The sequence below is a fragment of the Pinus tabuliformis genome, chromosome 4_2, assembly GCF_031772625.1.
Source record: "Pinus tabuliformis cultivar Carrire ecotype Pingquan chromosome 4_2, CPIR1, whole genome shotgun sequence".
In the NCBI taxonomy this organism is placed as follows: Eukaryota; Viridiplantae; Streptophyta; class Pinopsida; order Pinales; family Pinaceae; genus Pinus; species Pinus tabuliformis.
The window spans coordinates 682,457,023-682,478,870 of NC_142304.1; positions in this window are offsets into that span (position 1 = coordinate 682,457,023).

Consider the following 21,848-nt stretch of genomic DNA (forward strand, 5'->3'; position numbering starts at 1 on the left):
AAATATTAGAGCTTGTGCACAATGATGTGTTTGGACCTGTGAAGGTTCCATCACTGGGAAAGTCTGTGTACTATGTATCATTTATAGATGACTTCTCAAGGAATACATGGATATATTTCCTTAAGAAGAAATTTGAAGTCTTTGACAGGTTTCAAGAATTTAAGGCTCTCATGGAAAATCAGACAGAGAAGAAGATAAAGCTGCTGAGGATAGATAATGGTGGAGAGTTTTGCAGCAAGGAATTTGAAGAATTCTGTATGAAGTGTGGTATATCATGGCAGAAGACTACTCCATATACACCTCAACAAAATGGAGTTGCAGAAAGAATGAACAAGGCGTTGATGGAAAGGGCAAGAATCATGCTCAATGGTGCCGAGTTAGGACAAGAATTCTGGGCAGAGACGGTGGATACTGCATGTTACCTGGTCAATACGTCACCTTCATCAGCGTTGGAGGATAAGACTCCACAAGAGGTATGGACTGGTAAGAAACCCTCTCTTTCACATCTAAGGGTATTTGGATGTGATGCATATGTACATGTTCCAAAGGAGAAAAGAACCAAGTTGGATAGTAAATATGAAAAGTGCATCTTTATTGGGTATAAGGATGGTTTAAAGGGTTATAAGCTTTGGAACCAAGCAACAAGGAAGGTTGTGTACAACCGAGATGTGGTGTTCAGAGAGGTGAAAAATGTTATTAAACATGAAGTCCAACCAAAGGAACCTGAGAAGATAGAGTTTGAGCTAAAGGAGGAAGAAACAGACTCTATAACAGAGGAGGAATCAGAAGATGAAGAGCCCAAACTCCAGGTAGAAGATCAGTTCAAGAAAGAAGGCAACCAGAAAGGCATAGTCCATCTGCTTTCTGTTCAAATTTTGCTTTATCTATTACTGATGATGATCCCAGAACTGTGAAGGAAGCAGTAGATTCAGAGGATGGAAAACTCTGGAAAGAGGCCATGGTTGTTGAAATGGCATCTTTGCACAAAAATGAAGCTTGGGATCTGGTGGAGTTGCCAGCTGGAAGGAAACCCATTTGCAACAAATGGGTGTTCAAGAAGAAGACAAATGCAGAAGGAAAGGTGGATAAATACAAAGCTCAGTTGGTAGCAAAAGGTTATTTCTAGGTGTCGGGAATTGATTTTGGTGATATTTTTTCTCCTGTTTCCAAGGTAGCTTCTATTAGATTACTTTTATATGTTGCTGCTGCTTTTGATTTTGAGGTAGAACTGATGGATGTAAAGACAACATTTCTTCATGGGGATTTGGAAGAGGAAATCTACATGAAGCAACCTAAAGGCTTTGCGGTGAACGGTAAGAAAGAATTGGTATGCAAGTTAAATAAGTCTTTGTATGGGTTAAAACAGTCACCAAGGATGTGGTATCAGAAATTTGATACATTTATACGAGGATTTGGCTTCACCAAAAGCAAAGAAGATCACTGTGTGTATTTTAAATTAATTGGTGAGAGTGTTATTTACTTGGTCTTGTATGTGGATGATATGTTGCTGGTTGGAAATGATAAAGAAATTATCCAGGATTTGAAGACCCAATTGTCCTCCAAATTCGACATGAAAGATCTTGGTGCTGCAAACTATATTTTGGGCATGGAAATTAAAAGAAATCGGACAAAGAGGAAGCTCTGGATAAACTAGAGGAAGTATGTCGAGACAATATTGTAGAGGTTTAATATGCAGGATAGTAAACTGGTGAATGTTCCTATTCCTGTAGGTGTGAGGTTATCTGTTGAATAGTGTCCCAAGACACAAGAAGAGGAAGAGGACATGTCTCGTGTTCCATATACATGTGCAGTCGGTAGCCTTATGTATGCAATGGTCTGTACTAAAACATTGCACATGCAATGGGAGTATCGAGCAGGTTTATGTCAAAACCAGGGAAGGAGCACTAGACAACAGTGAAGCGGGTTTTTAGTTATATGCGTGGCACTAGTGATTATGGTTTGTGATACCAAGGAAGACTAGGATTGGACATAATGTTGGATATCCATGGCTTTGTTGATGCAGACTGGGCTGGAGATCTGGATCAAAGAGGATCTACAAGTGGATATGTGTTTAACCTATTTGGAGGTGTAGTCAGTTGGATGAGTAAGAAACAATCTGTAGTGGCACTATCAACTACAGAGGCAGAATACATGGCAGTCACTCATGCAAGCAAGTAAGCACTTTGGTTACAGAGATTGTGTTCAAGTATGGGGTTAGTACAAGGAGCTATAAGGATAGACTGTGACAACCAAAGTGAAATTTTATTGGTAAAGAACCTTACATATCATTCAAAGACAAATAACATTGATGTTCAATATCACTTTGTGAGGGATATGATAGAAGACAAAAAGGTGTTGCTGGTAAAGGTGGACACTTTGAAGAATAGTGCAGATGCATTGACAAAATCTGTGAGCTCTGAGAATTTCTCTTGGTGTAGAAAGACAATAGGCATTTTAGGGCTGAAAAAATGACTAAGCTCTCTTGTGGAAAGAAAAAAACAAGTGGGAGAATGTTGGGTTGTGTCACATTCTTTCCACGACTAGCCCACGTAGTTAACCGGGGAGTTAGAGGGGGGGGGGGCTTCGTTGCGCCAATTGTGTAGCGAGGCGGGGGGGGTGGTCACAGGGGGTTTGAGGCATACCTGTAACCCCACTTTATGGGGTCCGGGGCAGCGCCCTGGAAAATTTTGGTTTTGGACCCTATGTTAGGTTGGGCGGACCCACCTATGGTTTTGTGCATGATTTTCGCACATGTTTTTTGGACGCGATGGTTTTCGGTCCATGGTATTGGATGTGATGGTTTTCAGTCCATGGTATTGGATGCTTCGGCATGTATAAATATGTATTGTAACATTGAAATGAATATTATAATGAAAAATAAAGCTTGTAGTCCCGGTTTTGGGATCCAGGGGAAAATCTCTGTGTATATGTGTTTTATGCGTTATGCTCTCGCATTGTTTATTTTCTGTGTTTTAGAATTTGTATGCAGGTAATGTCTGTACGGAGTTAAAACCTACACATGTCACAATAGGGATTTGCTGAACTATGATTACTTGTTAACAATGATGGATATCAAATGCAACAACTTAGACAAATTCAATTTCTCAATCAAATGCAACAATGCAACATTGACAATTTCGAATATTAGAACCTTGTAAACAATTTCCTTCCTTTTGTTTAATAATGTCATCCATTTCAATATTCTGAATTGAAAAGCTTCATTGCAGTTGTTTACACTGTAAGTTTCATGCTGGGTACGCACATGGAAAAGGCAAGGTAATTTTTAAACTAATATTTCGTTAGAAGTAAATATTAACATAGTTTACTTCTCAATATGTAAAAGGAAATGTAATTTTGAAACTAATATTTCGTTAGAAGTAAATATTAACACAGTTTACATCTCAATTCATCAATCCAATAAAAGAGGCTTGCATTTGAAGTCAAGAAAAAGTATGTTATATACTTTCGTCTAAGGTAAAGTGCATGAAGACTGCCCATGACTATCAAAAACCCTTATTAAGCCAGAAATGGAACAGACCGCTAGATACAACTACCGATGGAAAAATATGAATATGAATCACCTCAAGAGAAAAAGAGACTCTGTCAGAGATGCCAAACAAAATAATCAAAATCCTATAAGTCTTTGATGCTCTACATTGATTGAAAGTTTATGGAAGCTCTACATTGATTGAAAATTTATGGAACTGTGTTGTGTAATGAAGCCCAATTCCATCTAAAGTCAAGTTTTCCTTGAATGAAAATATGTAAATCAATAACCTAGAATTTGAGAGTAGTTTCCCTACCTATGTTGTCCTCTTCATCTCCATCTACAGATTGAAATGGCTATTTTCCGAGAGACAAATGCTTTCCCATATTTCTTGCCTCCAATTTTTTGGTATTTTCTTCTCTTTTCCAACTAGAACTCTCTGATTTTCCATATCCTCCTACACTTTCCTCTCTGCCACCAGCCATGGAGGTTTCCCTAACAACAGATGAATGTCCAGTTAATTGTAAAGGGCCTTGGGGTGAGCTTAGAGACTATGAAGGAGTCTAATGTTGTTCACAGTAACTAGGTCCCGGGAGTTGCAGTTGGGAAGACACATTCATTTGAGAATAATGCTCTTCAGGCATTCATGAAATTTGGCAATATTGAGATTGTGAATGAGAACTATTAGTGTTTGAAATTGTGCTATAAAGTCCTATGCCTTGGTGGGCTGCTACAATAGCATGTGTTCCATGCTCAGGAGGGACCCAAATGCATCCAAGAACTAGCAACTGATGTGCTTGAGAAGTTGGCGTTGGTGGAGAAGGACTAGGCCTTCTAGTGTGTAGACAATATTTTTGTCAAGTAAGACATATACACATATCATATTTCCATTCAAAGTCTGAACTTAACTGTAGATAGAAATGAATTCTAGAGCAAAAACCTGCAAATGAATTTTGACTTCGCCATTGGTAAACCCATCCACCTTCATGAGTTCTCTTATTTTCTTTGGGGTTGCTAATTGTCCAAGTAAACAAGATACAACAATCACATTAGTATCCCAAACTTTGAGAAGTTATAACTAATTCCACACTCACCAAAATAGTTTAGGTTTCTTTAAACAATAGTTGAAAGAGTAGTTTAACAACTCTATGAAGAAACATAGATTTTGACAAATAACTCCAATAAAAACATAAATCAAGCTACAATATGCAAGGATTCTCACTCCCTAAATTATAACCTAAGAAGAATTTAAAGAGAACATAAGCACAATGTGAAAAGCTAGCAAGATAGAAGCAGTAGTGCATCAAAAAGTACAACATTAGCGATGAACCAAACTAACCTTTTTTGAAGATGAACCCAACATGAAAAATGGTCGAGGCTTACCATATCATTTATTTGAAATTGAACTGAGCGACATTTCCCATTAGAGATAAGACAATATATTTTATGTAAATGAGAAGTAAAATGGCACTAACATTGTAGAAATAAGTGCTAATGACACCATTTTGATAAAAGTTGTCAAACAAGTAGAGCTACTGAAATAAGCCAAGCTAGATGCACCAGGCTCTTCGATCTTGCAACTTGGGAAGGATATGCAAAGAATGGTGTACATATCAAAGTGGGAAGAACCTGCAAAATGAATTAGTGCCAAACACCAAAGCCCAATTCCATTTGAAGTCAAGTTTTCGTCAGATGAAATATGTAAATCAATAACCTAGAATTTGAGAGTAGTTTCACTACCTCTATTGTCCTCTTCATCTCCATCTATAGATTGCAGTGGCTGTTTTCTGAGAGACAGACCCCTTCCCATATTTCTTGCCTCCACATTTTTGGCATTTTCTTCTCCTTTCCAACTAGAACTCTCAGATTTGCCATCTTCTCCTACACTTTCCTCTCTACCACCATCCACAGAGGTTCCCCTAACACCAGATGATTGTCCAATTAATTGTAAAGGGTCTTGGGGCAAGCTTAGAGACTGTGAAGGAGTCTTATGTTGTTCACAGTAACGAGTCTTTGGGAGTTGTAGTTGGGAGACATATTCATCTAAAAATAATGCTTTTGAGGCATTGGTGATTAGAAATAATGAGATTGTGAATGAGAACTGATAGTGTTTGACACTGTGCTATAAAGTCCTAGGCCTTGGTGCACTACCACGACAACATGTGTTGCATGCTTAGGAGGGACCCAAATTCCTCCAAGAACCAGCAATTGATGTGCTTGAGAAGTTGGTGTTGGTGGAGAAGGACTAGGCCTTCTAGTGTGTAGACAATATTTCTGTCAAGTAAGCCATATACACATATCATATTTCCATTCAAAGGCTGAACTTAACAGTAGTTAGAATTAAATTCCAAAGCACAAACTTGCAAATGAATTTTGACTCTATCATTGGTAAGCCCATCCACCTTCATGAGTTCTCTAATTTTCTTTGGGGTTGCTACTGTCCAAGTAAACAAGATACAACAATCACATCAATATCTCAATTTTGAGAAGTTATAACTGACTCCACAATCACCAAAATAGTTTAGGTTTCTTTGAATAATAGTTGAAAGAGTAGTTCAACAACATTATGAAGAAACATAGGTTTTGACAAAATAACTCCGATAAAAACATAAATAAAGCTACAATATGCAAGGATTCTCACTCCCTAGAGTCTAACCTGAGAAGAATTTAAAGAGAACATAAGCACAATGTGAAAATATAGCAAGATAGAAGCAATAGTGCATAAAAAAGTACAACATTAGCAGATGAACCAAACTAACATTTTTTGAAGATGAACCCAACATGATAAATGACTAAGGCTTACCATATAATTTGTTTAAAATTGAACTGAGCGAATTTCCAATTAGAGATAAGACAATACATCTTATGTAAATGAGAATTCAAATGGCACTAATGTTTTAGAAACAAGTGATAATGACACAATTTTAATAAAAGTTGGCATACAAGTAGAGCTACTGAAATAAGCCAAGCTAGATGCACCGGGCTCTTCAATGTTGCAACTTGGGATGGATATGCAAAGAATAATGAACATATCAAAGTGGGAAGAACCTGCAGAGAGAATAGCTCCAAGAAGGACAATGTTCGAAAATGGTACTGGTGGAAGACATGCCACTGACAAAAAAAGTGTTTAGTACAGTTGTTCAAGAAAGTGACAACTCCATGTCAGGCGGAAAGAGTCGATAGTGCGGACACAACCAACCTCCCTAGGAGCCTAAGACTCTCTAGTGACAAACAAGACAAACAAGAGCAATCCTTCTCTAAACATGCATTTACTATATAAGAAATCAAGTGTTTAGATCCTACCTGTAATCCAACACTGTCGTAGCAGTCCAGCCTCGCTGATCCGGATGAGCTCCTCCTTCACTTCGAAACCTGCATTCACTAACAATCAAACGATTAAATAACACTTGATAATCTCATAAAATAAAACATGTTTAACACATAGACCAAGGAGTACATGAAACAACTCATAAATAACAAGTTATTGAGAAGAATGGACTCATTTGCATTAATAGGAAACAAAAGGAACAATTACAACCTGAGCCTTGGTGTTGTGCAAGTCCCTCCCAGGGTCCATCAAGAGTTCTCCTTTACTTTGACAAAGCTCACCCACTTCCAAATAGAACAAGCAAAGATGGCAATCTATCCTCACAAGCTTCTAAATGGGAGTCCTAATTCCAGCAACATCTACCCTTAGAAATGTTTAGCTTTTAACATCCCCTCCTTCTGGCCCAATGCCTGTATTTATAGTGCTCAAGAGGAAGTTAATCAGGTCCACCATCAATGGGATAATCCCCTCTTTGGATGGGATAGCTCCCTTATTGATGGGATAAGTTCCTCTTTGGTAGGGGTACATGAACCATCTGGAGGCGCTTCATACACGTCAAACATACTTCTAGAAGCCTCTAGAAATGACCACAAGTAACTTTTTTGGAGTAAAACTTGCGCCTTTTGACCTTTACAGGGGTACGCACCTGCCCCTTTACATACAGAGCGTACAAGTACGCAGTTTTTTTGAACATTAGGTGCGTATACGCAGGTAAGGCCGAGAGAATCTGCGTACCCAGAGATAAACACATTTACAAAGACTTTCTCTCTTTATGGAGTTTGACATGGAGAGCAGAGGCATAAGACTTGCCCAGGAGGATAGCATGACTGTTGATAGAGCCATACTAACTGTCAATAGCCATGGTGACATTTTTTAGTGTAACAGATTGCCCCCTAAAGTGCGAAGCCTGTAGTAGATTAGGGTTTTGTATTATCTAGGAAGGGTGAAGCGCTTTATCATTTCAAGGATTATCTCGTGGAGAGCCTGGTCAGAACCTGCAATTTTCAACACAAAATACATGTATAAGATTATATCATCGTTGAGGTAGGCATTCCCATACTCAGATCAAAACTTTAACTAACAGACTAACTACTCTGATACAGGAATGATCTTGCAGTACATCATAATCATAGACTTTTGTAGACACAGTATGGGCGCAGCCATCTGTTTATGATTAGTCTACTTAGATAATGAATACAAAACTCCTCGCAGCCTGGATGGTGGAAACTAGATCCAGGGTCTTCATTTCTACTTCCCGAATTGGTACGATTCTAACCATGCGAATAAATGAGTTGATGTCGAACATGGTAGAAACCACTTGATTACCAGTCGATGATGTAAACTGTTAACAAGTGTGAGAGAAACCACCAGTAATGTCAATGGTTCTCAAAGTACCCAGTACAATCCATGAGATGTGAATGAATGAGTTGATGTCGAACATTTCACGGAATCCTTCGATCGAAAGTCAATGATGTAAACTGACGTCAAAGGCGAGAAACCTGCCATTGATGCATGCAGACTTCAAGGTACTGACGATTTCTAAGTCATCTCTCTAGATAATGTGCTGATGTCGATAGAAAGCGACCCGTTGCAGGCAAGCCCACAACACGAAATCATTGTTCAAGTTGAAGAAATGTTGCTGTAAGGACTGACTCAGGGATGGTCAAATGGATGACAAGTATTTTGCAGATGAAAGTTTTGCTTGCAGACCTCTTGAACACATAACGACACAACAGATGGCTTGGTGACGAATGACTCAAAGTTAATCCCCGGAACCCAGCTGAAGGCTTTCAATGTGGTTTGATCAACTGTGAGGTAAAGGATTTCCCAACCCAGGTGAATGAAAAGTGTCGTGTTCAAGAGTGGTAATAAGGTTTCTTCTGAGACAAAGGATAACAAATAGGCTCATTCTTCTCTCTTTTCCCCCACCATTTCTGGCAAGTACCTCTTTATTTTTAACAAGCTTGAGGAGGATAACATATGCTTGATTATAAGCTCATCCTTCGGATGAGTCCAACCTAGTTTTGATTCGAACCCTAGGAAGGAGTGGTTCGTTCCTGTTTGTAATTGAACAGGTCCTTTACTGTGAAATTTTAACGAGCCCAGTATAGGAGAAACTCGGCGTTTTTCAATTTTAGAGAGTCTGAAAAACTTAAGAAGACTCCAGGTTGAACTTTTTCGTAAATTTGTGTCCCCCAAGCCCGAAAAAGTATAAAATAATACCTGGGAGAACCGCTTGATCTTGCGACCAAGGAGTACTTTCATGATTAGTGTCTCTGACCTGAAAAGTAAAAAGCGATCAAGGACACGTCGTTTTATTTCCGTATCGAGTTTGAAACGACAAAAACCCGGCAATCTTTTCCTGATTTTACGGTCAGAAAAGAGCTATAAGGGGACCGTCTTTTAATTCCGTTTTAACGAGTGTAAAAGAAACGCTCGGCAATCTTTTCATGTTTTAGGAGTCAGAAAAGAGCTTAAAAGATGACTCTGACGTGAAAAATGATAATTTACCCTAAAGTCCCTTTGTCCTGCACAGAAACAACACATTACTCATACCTGTTTAAGATGGGCAAAAATACATCGAAAATATCCTTTCATGGTGAAAAATAAACAAATTTAGCATTTATTTATCCAAAAAACCTATAAAAAGACTTTTTACCATGTCATTTTACCATTTTACTGTTGAGGTTGAGAAAAGGGCTTTTGACAAGAAAACTTCCTGTGGTCGTTGCGGAGAATCCGACCGTCAGAATCGAACGCCGTTTCACCAGGTATTCTACAACACCCCTCTCTTAATTTCCATCCGTTTAGAATTCATTTTTAAGCTTTTATTTGATTTTTTGGGGGTCTTGGGGTTTCAAGATGCGCACTTCGGGGTACGCAGGTCATGCACTGCTGACCTGCGTACCCCGATATTTTCTCAATGGGAAAATTACGGGGTGTACGCACCCGGCCTTAAGGGCAGCTGCGTCCAGGTGCTCTGTTCCTAAAGGCCTGGGTGCGTACCCCGCAAAACACAAATTGAAACCCTCATACCTCCAAAATAGACCAAAATTTTTAAATTTTATGGATCCTAACTGATGTTTTATGATGTGTAGGGAGCACATCATGCTTGATTGGCGCGAAAGAGAGCACGAGGACGTTGATTTAGCCGCAATCAATCATCAACCCTCCATTGATGCTTTGAAGGCATGCGGACTATACAAATACTGGGCCATACCTGGCATGAGGGCACAGGTGCCATTCTTAGAGTGGCTGGTTGAAAGGTGGAACGTTCAGGAACAATGCTTTTACATCGGAGAGCACCAGCTCGAGATAGAGCCCTCTGATATATATTTTCTCACTGGTTTGCCCAACAGGGGCGAGCAACTGACTCTCTCCGGGACTAGGCCGGGTGGCCAATCCCTTGCTAGTCTCCGGCTAGAGTGGTGCAACAATCAGAACCAGGAGAAAGGGATAGAAATCAAATACATATCCCTGCCTGAACTTATGGTAATACCTTTACAGTTACCAGACTTTGCGGCGCAGCCGCCTTGCACATTGCCACCGGGTCCCAAATGCGGATGGCGATAGATTGCTACCAAGGCACCATTTTCAACTGGTGCGATGCTGTGTTGGCCAACATGAAGGCCCAACTAACTAGGGCAAAGACCGAGAAACTAAAGACCTTTGGATATGGGCCTTTAGTTGTGAGCTTTGCCCTAGAGAGAGTTCCTATGCTGATCCCTCAGCAGCTTACTGTTCCAGTTGGGGCTCCTCGGGAGCCTAAGTTGACGAGATGGGTTACGGTGATGGCCCGGCATCCTGATGAGGGCACGACAGTTGTTCGATTTCCTGATGGTTACTTTCACTGGCTAGAGGGCCAGGTCTTTGCTATTCAGGACTTTCCTTATGCCGGAATGGATTTTCGGAATGATCCGGACATGGTTCTTCCACAGGGAGAACAGTGGGACGACAGAGGTATTTCATTTTTCACAAGTTTTTAAATTATGTATTTTTTTTTTTTTTTTTTTATATATATCGTCTCAAACTGACAGTAAAATTTTCAAAATGCAGATGTAGGTCCACGACGTCCAGCCAACCTCCGGGCTTTTGAGAGGAGACATCCAGCTGTACCGTCACCGGCCCCACAGGATGCGGCCGCAGAGACCTAGCTGAGTTGGAGCAGGATCTAGAGCGTCTGACGGTAGATATACCAGAGACGACCATAGATGATATTCCTATCAGACTTCAGCGCTATGTAGTCGCAGTCCCGGGACCTTTTAGGAGATTTCTGTGTAGGGTAGCCCGTGCAGTGGTGTCGTATAGGGAGCACCACCAGTGATTGGCTAGTCACTTTTGTAGACACATGTGACATTTTGACTTTTTTGTACTTATCATTTTGCCGATCATAAGGTGTTTTCAACCTATGATCGAAGACGATGTATATTTTTTGACACACTCCTATCTATATATATATCATTATTACCGGCTCATTTTGTTTAACATATGTGATGAAATGTTTTTAAATTTACTTGCATGATTATCGTAAATGTCTGTCCAACATTCGAGAAGCAATTGCATCTGCTAATGTATTTAAAGACCTTGGAATATGCTGATATTCAATGTAATCAAATTCACGTTCCAAGAGACGCACTCTCAAAAACAACCTTAATAACACAGGATTTCTAATGGCATATACTCTATTAAGCTGTAATACAACGAGTTCAGAATCTAACCTCACTATCAAACGTCGAATTCCAAATGAAATAGATTCAGACAATAATTCAACCACTGCACTGTATTCTGCAATGTTGTTCGTCGTTTGACCGAGGCTCACCCCATGCATAGAAACTAACTCGTCAGAGGGCGAATAGATAACCCAAGCTGCGGAAGAGATATTCCGTGTACTACGACAAGCACCATCAGCAAATCCAATGTATGTTTGGAGAGGCGTCGACATCTGCAATATCAAGAGTAAAACCAAGATAAGCCAGAATAACGACGAAAAACACACTTTCTAAGCTAAGCACACTATCTAAACTAACAAACATACTAGCTAGAAAGAAAACCTAACCTAACTAAAAATTCTCCATACCCACCATTTAAGCATAATACCTCTTTAGGTAAAGTCCATTTCTGGGTTTACCCAAAGAGTCCCCATCAAAATCTACCAGCTCATAGGCCCCTTTTGCTAGCTTTCGCTTTACAATGTAGGGTCCATGCCACATAGGAACGAATTTTCCAGCACCTAGCTTATCGTTAGCTTGATCATATAATAGCACTAGGTCTCCCTCCGAAAAACTTCGAGGGGTCACATTTCTATCATACTGAGCTTTCATTCGCTTCGCGTGAGTCTCGATTGCCAATGCAGCGTCACGTCGAGTCTCATCTAATTGAGCTAAGTATAATAAACGTTTCTCCTCTTCGGAAGTAGCTGGGAGTAATTCGACAGCCATTTGAAGTGATGGGATTTCGCATTCAATGGGTAACACAGCTTCCAAGCCATAAACTAGCTGGAAAGGAGTGAACCCTGTTGAAGTTTTCACTGAAGTTCGGTATGCCCATAGCGCTGAAAATAACATGTTGTGCCAATTCGACCGATGAATACCAATGATTCGTCGGATCATGATAACCAGAACTTTGTTGATAGACTCAACCAAACCGTTGGCTTGCGGATAATAAGGAGTAGAGCTATCGTGGCGCAAACCAAGCTGGCTTGTAAGCTCAGTCATCATGATGTTTCGAAAATGGCTCCCATGGTCAGTGATGATTGCTTGTGGGACACCAAACCTAGTTATAATGTGATTGAATACGAAAACTGCAGCTGTTTTGCCGCTTGCGTCGAATGTAGGCATCGCCTCGGCCCATTTAGTAAAATAATCAACCGCGAGGATGATATACGCATGCCCCCCGGCCGAGTGAGGGTTACAAGTAATAAAATCGATACCCCATTTGGCGAAAGGACCAACGACAATTATAGGATGGAGAGGAGCAGGTGGTGCGCGCATCTTGCGATCAAACACTTGACAGTTGTGGCACTTTCGGACCGCAATGATACAATCTTTAAACATGGACGGCCAGAAATAGCCAGCGCGCAACACCTTCTGAGCTGTGGCATACCCAGACATATGACCGCCACATGCTCCAGAGTGACAATCATTCAAAACCCTCTCAGCCTCTTCGTGAGTTAAACAACGTCGAAAAACTAAGTCTGCCCCCCGGCGATAAAGTGTATCTCCAATAATTTTGTATTGCTGGGATTGAAACCGAATTTTTCGACGTTCCGACTTTGAAGCTTCAGGCCGAAAGGTTTGGGTTTGGAGATAGATGATTATATCCCCGTACCACGGATCTAAAGTACTGATAAGAAACAAAGATTCGTCCGCAATGGACTCCTCTGCCACAGTTTCTGTGTCAGCACGCGGGAAATCACACATCAATTCCGCAAAAACTAAGGATTTCTTAGACTTGGACTTCTCAAACTCCAAGTCGAACTCTTGCAGGATAACGATCCATTTAGAGTACTTGCCCCCTAGCAGTTGTTTTGTCAAAATATAAATCATAGGGTTGCAATCCGAAATAACTGTAGTTTTACGGAGAAGAATGTAGTGACGAAAACGCTGGACAGCTTGAACGGCTGCCAGGGCCAATTTCTCCACATGCGAATATTTTAGCTCAGTGGGGTTTAATGTCCTACTAAGATAATATATCACATGTTCCGCTCCGAATTCATCTTCTTGAACTAACACCATTCCAATGGTGGAATGCGAAGCTGCGAGGTATAAGAAGTAGTCCTGGTTGTAGTTGGGAGGATGCAACAACGGTGCATGGGTCAACGCGTGTTTAAGTGCATCAAAAGATTGTTGGGCAATCTCGTCCCAAAAGAATTGAGCGTTCTGTTTCAACAACCGTGTAAAACCTTTAGTGACCTCGGCGTAGTTTGGAATGAATCGGCGTAAAAAGTTTGCTTTCCCTTGCAAACTTTGGAGTTGGCGCAAACTCGAAGGAGGAGGCAATTTGATGATAGCTTCGACCTTCGAGGGATCGACGCGAATGCCGGCTTTTGAAACAACAAATCCCAGCAATCGACCCGTTTCTATACAGAATACACACTTGTGGGGATTCAACCGAATTCGATAATGCCTACACCTCATAAAGATTGCTCGTAAGTGGACAAGGTGATCAGCTCGATGTAAAGAATGAGCAGGCAAATCATCGAGGTACGGTTGCACAATGTGCTTGATGTCATGAAATGCGTAAGACATCGCCCGTTGAAAAGTGGCTCCGGCATTCTTAAGCCCAAAAGGTAATTTGCAATAAGCAAATGTCCCCCATGGACAAATGAATGCCGTTTTTGGTTGATCGGCAGGTAGAATATTGATTTGATTATAGCCCGAAAAACCATCCATAAAGGAAAACATTTCACTTCCGGCACAATCATCAATAATTTGATCGATATAAGGCGTAGGATAGTTGTCTTTTGGACAAGCTCGATTTATATCCCTATAGTCGATACAGATTCTTATTGTTCCTTGTTTCTTGTTAACCGGAACAATATTCGATACCCAATCCGTTAACGGGATTGGATAAATGAAACCTGCTTTCAACAGCTTTTCGACTTCTGCTTTAATCGCAGCCGCTTTCCGAGGGTGAATCTGACGCAACCGTTGCCGGACGGGTTTAGCGTCCGGGTAGGTCTTTATTTCATGAACAACAATGGCAGGATCGATTCCCGGCATTTCCTCGTAAGACCAGGCAAACACATCGCGGAATTCTTGGAATAGGGCCTTGTAAGTTTGGATTTCATCTTCTGTACATGAGGCACCTATATGAATGTTTTCCTCAATTCCGGGCTTCACTGAAATGTCAATGGGAATAGTGCGAGAAATATTCCCTAAATTCAACTCTGAATCAGAATGTTTCGTTGGATTCTGAGCGTCTTTGACATATTCAGCGGTAAAGATAGATGAAAAATCATTTTCAAAAGCATCATCCTCAGGTAAAAACGAAGATCTGTGATGGAGATCTTCCCATGGTAGATCGTCTACACTTAGGATTTCGCGAAGTTGCTCGTCAGATGACACGACTTCGGGAAACGCTATCCGTTCTAAGGTTGATGTGAAAAGTGATTCTTCACTGACCACATTCATTTGGTCGATTTGGGTTGAACGCGAGTCGGTAAAAGACATGACGGCTTCATAAGCAATTTCATATGGACTCAAAGGCATAGCATCACCGAATGAGTCTATCTCAGATTCAGATGGGACAATCCAAGGATCATCGTAAATAATGGTGTCTGATGTAATCATATGAATTGATGCAAATGAAGGGTCTGCGTTGATTGGAGGGAAAGGAAAAGTTCCCAGTAAACCGGAATCTTTAACTAAACCTACGCCAACGTCCCTATAAGGGATTGTCGTCTTACCGACATGCTGGATACTCTCTGAAGAGGCTGGGTCGGATGAAAAGTATGTCAGCTGATCAATTGTCACGATCTTACCGTTATGTGGAAACTTTATTACTCTGAAGACCGATGAAACGACCGCTGTCATAGCATATGACCAACTTCGACCCAAAAGAAGGTTGTAGTCTAGAGGGGCATCAACCACCTCCACATCCAGACTAACGGTTTTACCTTCTACCCCTATAGGCAATTCCTGTAGAATACCAAACGGACGGAACCCACGGCCATCAAAGGCCTTAAGGATGGTCGGGGATTGGTTCAGCGAAGGAGAACCAAGCGATCTCCAACATTGAATCGACATAATACACGTAGAAGCTCCCTCATCAATCACAGTCCGATGAATAGGCCTGTTTTTTACTATCACTGGAATTTGGAAAGCCATTTGATGGGGAAGACGCGGTGTACTATTTTCTAGATCGAAGATTATCAGATTCGGGTCCTGAACATCAACAGCTCCGATAGCCGACAAAAGTAATTTTCGTTGTGCTGGGCATGATTGCAGCACTTCTAAAGCCGACATTGCTGAGGGTGAAACAGCTAAGTCCTCAACAATGTTGTAATTCTGGGCCGCTCTCGCATGTGGATTGAAAGCAGACCTTCGAAGTACACCCTTGGCGGGCGGTTTGATTACTAAGTCTGGGTTAGGTTTTTCGATCTGTAGTGGATCGGAACCAGGAGCTGAGGTTGATGGATTAGAATGAGAAGATTCTGCTTCCTTACCATCAACAGGATTCTTACTACCATAATCTTGCGATCGAGTCGCAATCCTCACATGAGACATCATCAAAATGGGTTCTTCACTGGCAGTCGAGGAAGAACCTATCATCTTACTCTCCTGCTTTGGAAATGGATCTTTTAACACAGCAGGAGTGGGAGAACCTTTGACTATTTTCACAACCTCGGCCCGATGAGGGCAATCTCTTGTAAAATGATCCTCTTCACAAATAAGACAAGGATATCGAGGTTTGCGCTTTTCGTCATTGGTTTCCGACTTTTCTGTTTTCTCCTTCGGAGCCTTGTCTGCTTTAGCCTTCTTCTTTCCTTTCTTCTTTCCACCGTTTTTTGATTTGGCCGTAGATGACTCTACAGCGTGAATATCGGCGGAAAGTTCAGGAGAAGACTCTCCTGTCGGGGAATCAGGCAAAGTGATTATAGGAGTAGTAGAAGTCTTGGAAGACTTCTTCTTGCTCTTTGTGTTCACGATACCAATCATACCATCAGCGGCATGAGATCCCGAAGGAGCAGCAGCGATTTGATTCGATTTTGGAAGATCTGGAATCTTCTCGTGTAACGTACCCGACTGAGTATAAACTAAGTCAAGGTACTGCGCCTGAGCAATGACTTGCTCCTCAGTAACTACTCCGGCCTTAGCTACATCTTCAGTAATCTTCGGTAATAATGATTTAACAAACCATTCAGCTAAGATTTGGTCCGGAATAAAAACTTTCACTAACCTTCTTCGACGTCTCCACTCATGAATGTGATCAGAAATATACGTGGACGTCGATTGTTTTAGTGAAGTTAATAACTCCGTGCCGTTATCGTATCTGACCGGCAACTGAAAGTGAGTTAAGAACGAGGTAGCTAACTGGCTAAAATTGTAAAAAGAGGCCCGTGGTAACTCAATGTACCACTTGGCCGCGAGACCAATGAGTGTACGCTGGAAAAGACGTAAGCGGATCGAATCATCCGAGATAGAATTTGAAGCACACCAGAGGTGGTAAGTCATCACATGATTGGACGGATCCTCTCCAGACTTACCTTCGAACTTGGGTATATCACTGGGCAACTTATTTGGCATTGGCGGCCAGAACGGAAGATATTGAATTGGATCGTTCGTTAGGCGCGTCAAGTCTGGTAAATCCAAAGTTGCGATAAACGGTAATTGCCGGTTAGGATCTCTAAAACTCTGGGTCACAAGACCAGTCCCAGGAGGAGGATATCCAGGATAACTAGGAACAGGAATCGCATTAGGGATATTATATCCTCCTGGAAAACCAGGATTAACCGGACCGTACTGGGGTTGTTGAGGTTGTTGATAAGTGTACCCAGGATACGGTTGATACTGGTAAACCGGCTGTTGGACAGCTTGCCCATGTTGGTACTGTCCCTGGTACGGTTGATGAACAAATTGAGGTTGAGTAGTGACAACCGTACTTATACCAGGCTGACCTGTAGGCATCTGGACCGTGGTTTGAATCGTAGATCCAGACAACGGTAAAGATGTCTGAGGAGTGGTTGCAGAGACAGTAGAAACCGGAGCTGTCGATACTCCAGAAGTAAGTGCGGCAGATGTTGCGGTAGTTGCAGCAGCCGTTTGAGATGGAGTACTAGGTGCAATTGGCGGCTGAGTAACTACCGAAGTTACAGAAGTTTGAACATTTGACTGGACAGGTTGCGGTTGCTGGGGTGGACCAGAAACTACGGGTTGTCCAGCTTGAGGTACCAACTGTATACTTGGCTGCAACACCTGTTGACCCTGTGATGGATCCCACACTATCATTCCGGGGTATTGACCCGTAACAGGTTGAGGATACTGAGATCCATAACCGGATTGAGGATAGGATTGATAATTGAAAGGTACAGTTCCCATACCTTGAACATATGACTGACCTTGAGGTGGTTGATAACCTTGACTCGAGTATTGACCTTGAGGTTGATAACCTTGGGGTAAATACTGATACTGGGGTTGACCTTGACCTTGAGGTTGATACCCTTGAGGTTGATACCCTTGGGGTTGATACCCTTGGGGTTGATACCCTTGAGGTAAATATTGATACTGAGGTTGACCCTGGGGTACATATTGAGGCTGGGGTTGACCTTGAGGCATGTATTGCACCATAGGTACATACTGACCTTGAGGTTGCCCCCAGACACAATTTGTGTACCTTGAGGTTGCCCCCCAGGGGTTAATTGAGGCTGCCCCCCAGGCGGTAATTGGCCACCTTGAGGTTGAGAAACGGGAACTGAACCTGACATCATGTAAATGTCTCCTACACCCAATGGTATATTACCATTGTTTCCAGCTAATAACCCATGATCAATGGGTTGAGGAGATGCCCCCGCAAAGGTACCAGAAAGTGATTGATACCCGGTGGGAACAGAAGGACCGCCGTGTAAGAAAGATTCAGGAGTTTGAGTAAACACGGACGACTGACCAGACATATTTACAGGAGTATAAATACCTCCAGGTGGAAAAGGAGTACGAGGTGTAGAAAAACCTATCCCTGAGTTGTCTAAATAATTGGTTAACGAAAGGTACCAAGTAGTACTTCTAGGAGGACTGTAAAAGATAGATTCACGCTCCCTGAGCTCAATAGTAAGTTGATCTTCAAGGTTAGAGACGCCTATTTCTTCCTCTGGAGCAAGTTCTTCAATAGCAATCAAACCAGTAGGAAGATTTTCGGTGATAACTCGTTCTACTCTTGGTGAATCTGGAACACTAGAAGTCGGAGTAACAGGTTCAGATATTTCAGGTTCTTCGCCTATATCACTAGTAGACGAAAAACTACCAGCAAGCTCAGAAACTGTAACAGCTTCGGGATTATAACCTGTCTCTAGACTTTGGTAATCTGGATGGACTACCAAGGAAGATTCTCCTTCTTCAGGTGAACCTACTCTACTGCCACTAGGAGGAGTTACAAGGACCTTCAAACCTTCTAGATTACTCGGGTCGTCTCGAGGAGGCTCACCCCGAAGTCTACGGGATCTCCTCAACAATTCGGCCACAGAAACAACTTCAGGAGACTGGCCCCGAAGTCTACGGGACTGTCTCGGTAATTCCGCCACAGCTAAAAACTTTTAACTACTACACACGAAAACAAAGTAAAATCTCAAATCAAACCACCTAAAGTCTCTAAAGAACCAAACAAATTTGAATCACACGCCTAAAGAATCTAGGGCGTCAAACCAAGCACAAACAGTAGCCTTCCAGACCGAAAACGCTAGTTGGAGATGAAACCCAACATCGCCGGATTCAGTACAGAAGTGGCGGGTGGAACAGTTACCCCGGCAACCTGCTTAATGAATAGACCGGCACAAGTTCCTCCACTTTAACCGTCTCGAGTGAAGTGAACCCCCCGGAAAATCCAAGTGAGTCTAGCCGACGTCTGCTCCAGGTACAGTGGGATCTTCCCTCCACCGTCACCTCGGTAGAATCCTAAAGATAATGGTCACTAAGGTTACCAACCGCAACAAATGCACCTGGGGGAACAGTCTACACTCCGACAGCACGCAAGGGCAGAGTATCAAGCTCAATCCCCTTGCCGGTTCCTTGACAATAATCCAAGGTTTACCGACAAGTGACCCCTGGCTCCTCGACAATGGTTAATCCGAGGTTTACCGTTTGTAATACGTGCGTGTCTGGCGTCGTTCCCAACGAGGGAGGATTGATCCCCTCACTGGTTCGGACACGAGCTCGTGCTTCTCCTTTAAGAGGAGCTTTCCCAGAGTACAAATGAGACAATTGGATTTATTCTATCACAAGATAAGCTACTTGTTTGGTTTTGTTGTCTTGGAGAGTTAATTACTCTCCTACTCCAAGACACTAGCCTGATCTAAATTGGTGTTTCAGAGCCCTAGTAAATAAAAGTTACTAAGTTGATTTTACTTTAAGCGTTAATTTTATGGTTTTTTCTTAAAGACAAAAGGTAGCGGAAATGAAACCAATGGTGTGTAGACTCGACTCAAACCACTACAAAGATGCACCTAAGATGATTTACGCTACTTTTCTCTTTTAATGAAACTCCTAACTAAGAGAGTTGGAAAATGCAAATTTTATAGAAAACAACTTTCTTAGTAAAGACAATCAAAGAAACAATTCTCTTTATCTTTCCAAGCATACAAACATGACCACTCCTTACGTGCACGAAAATTTCTTTCTCTTTCAAAATACCTCAAAGCTACTTGAAACAAAACTTTTCAAAGGAGATGTTTTTGTATTTTCTCTTATTTAATAAAGCATATAAATCTATTTTAACGAAAATCAATCTCAAAAGCTATAAAATCTATGAAAACTTGACTCACAAGCAAATCAAAAAGAAATTTACTCTAAAGCAAACCTAACGAGGCAAAAGCCTACAAAGATGATTCTAGGTTGTTTTACTTGACCACAATCAAGCCAAGGACCAGCTAATGCAGAATCAAAAGACCAGTCAAAACAAAACTCAAATCTTTTTGTTCTTTTTGTAAAATGGAATTCAATACTTAATCAACAAGCACTTCGAAATTTGCCAAAGAGACAACTCAAAGGTAAGTTGCTCTCACAGGTACACTTTATGACAGGTCCGACTCCTAAGAAGGCTAACAAAACTAGAGAGATCTAAGGCTTGACAACTTCTACCGCCAAAGTCACTACAGGACCTACTCAAAAATCAAACCCTAGGGCTTAAACTTCTATGAAATCCACTAAAACACTCAATGCTATCGAAACAAGTTCAGGTGAAGATCTTTGACAAGAGACTAATGGATCTGGGCAGTAAAAACTAAGAAAAAGCAAAATCTAAGAGGAAAAATGTAAAAAATGGAAATTTCTTGATTTTTAACAAGGTACGCAGGCAACCTGTTAAGACAGGTGCGGGCCCGCTCTGTGCACACAGCAACAGTGCGTACAGGTACGCACTGTGCAATACTCAGAGGGTGCGTACTACTGAAAAAACCAAGAAAAAATAAATTGAATCTAACCCTAAGCTAACCCACCCAAATACAAAGTCACAGAGCCAAAAACCAGAAAATAAATGACTTTTCTCAGATCAAAGTTGCATACAAAGGAAAAGACATTCACATCAATGGAGTCCCCAGCGGAGTCGCCATTTTGTCAGGCGGAAAGAGTCGATAGTGTGGACACAACCAACCTCCCTAGGAGCCTAAGACTCTCTAGTGACAAACAAGACAAACAAGAGCAATCCTTCTCTAAACATGCATTTACTATATAAGAAATCAAGTGTTTAGATCCTACCTGTAATCCAATGCTGTCGTAGCAGTCCAGCCTCGCTGATCCGGATGAGCTCCTCCTTCACTTCGAAACCTGCATTCACTAACAATCAAATGATTAAATAGCACTTGATAATCTCATAAAATAAAACATGTTTAACACGTAGACCAAGGAGTACATGAAACAACTCATAAATAACAAGTTATTGAGAAGAATGGACTCATTTGTATTAATAGGAAACAAAAGGAACAATTACAACCTGAGCCTTGGTGCTGTGCAAGTCCCTCCCAGGGTCCATCAAGAGTTCTCCTTTACTTTGACAAAGCTCACCCACTTCCAAATAGAACAAGCAAAGATGGCAATCTCTCCTCACAAGCTTCTAAATGGGAGTCCTAATTCCAGCAGCATCTACCCTTAGAAATGTTTAGCTTTTTAACCTCCCCTCCTTCTGGCCCAATGCCTGTATTTATAGTGCTCAAGAGGAAGTTAATTAGGTCCACCATCAATGGGATAATCCCCTCTTTGGATGGGATAGCTCCCTTATTGATGGGATAAGTTCCTCTTTGGTAGGGGTACATGAACCATCTGGAGGCGCTTCATACACGTCAAACATACTTCTAGAAGCCTCTAGAAATGACCACAAGTAACTTTTTTG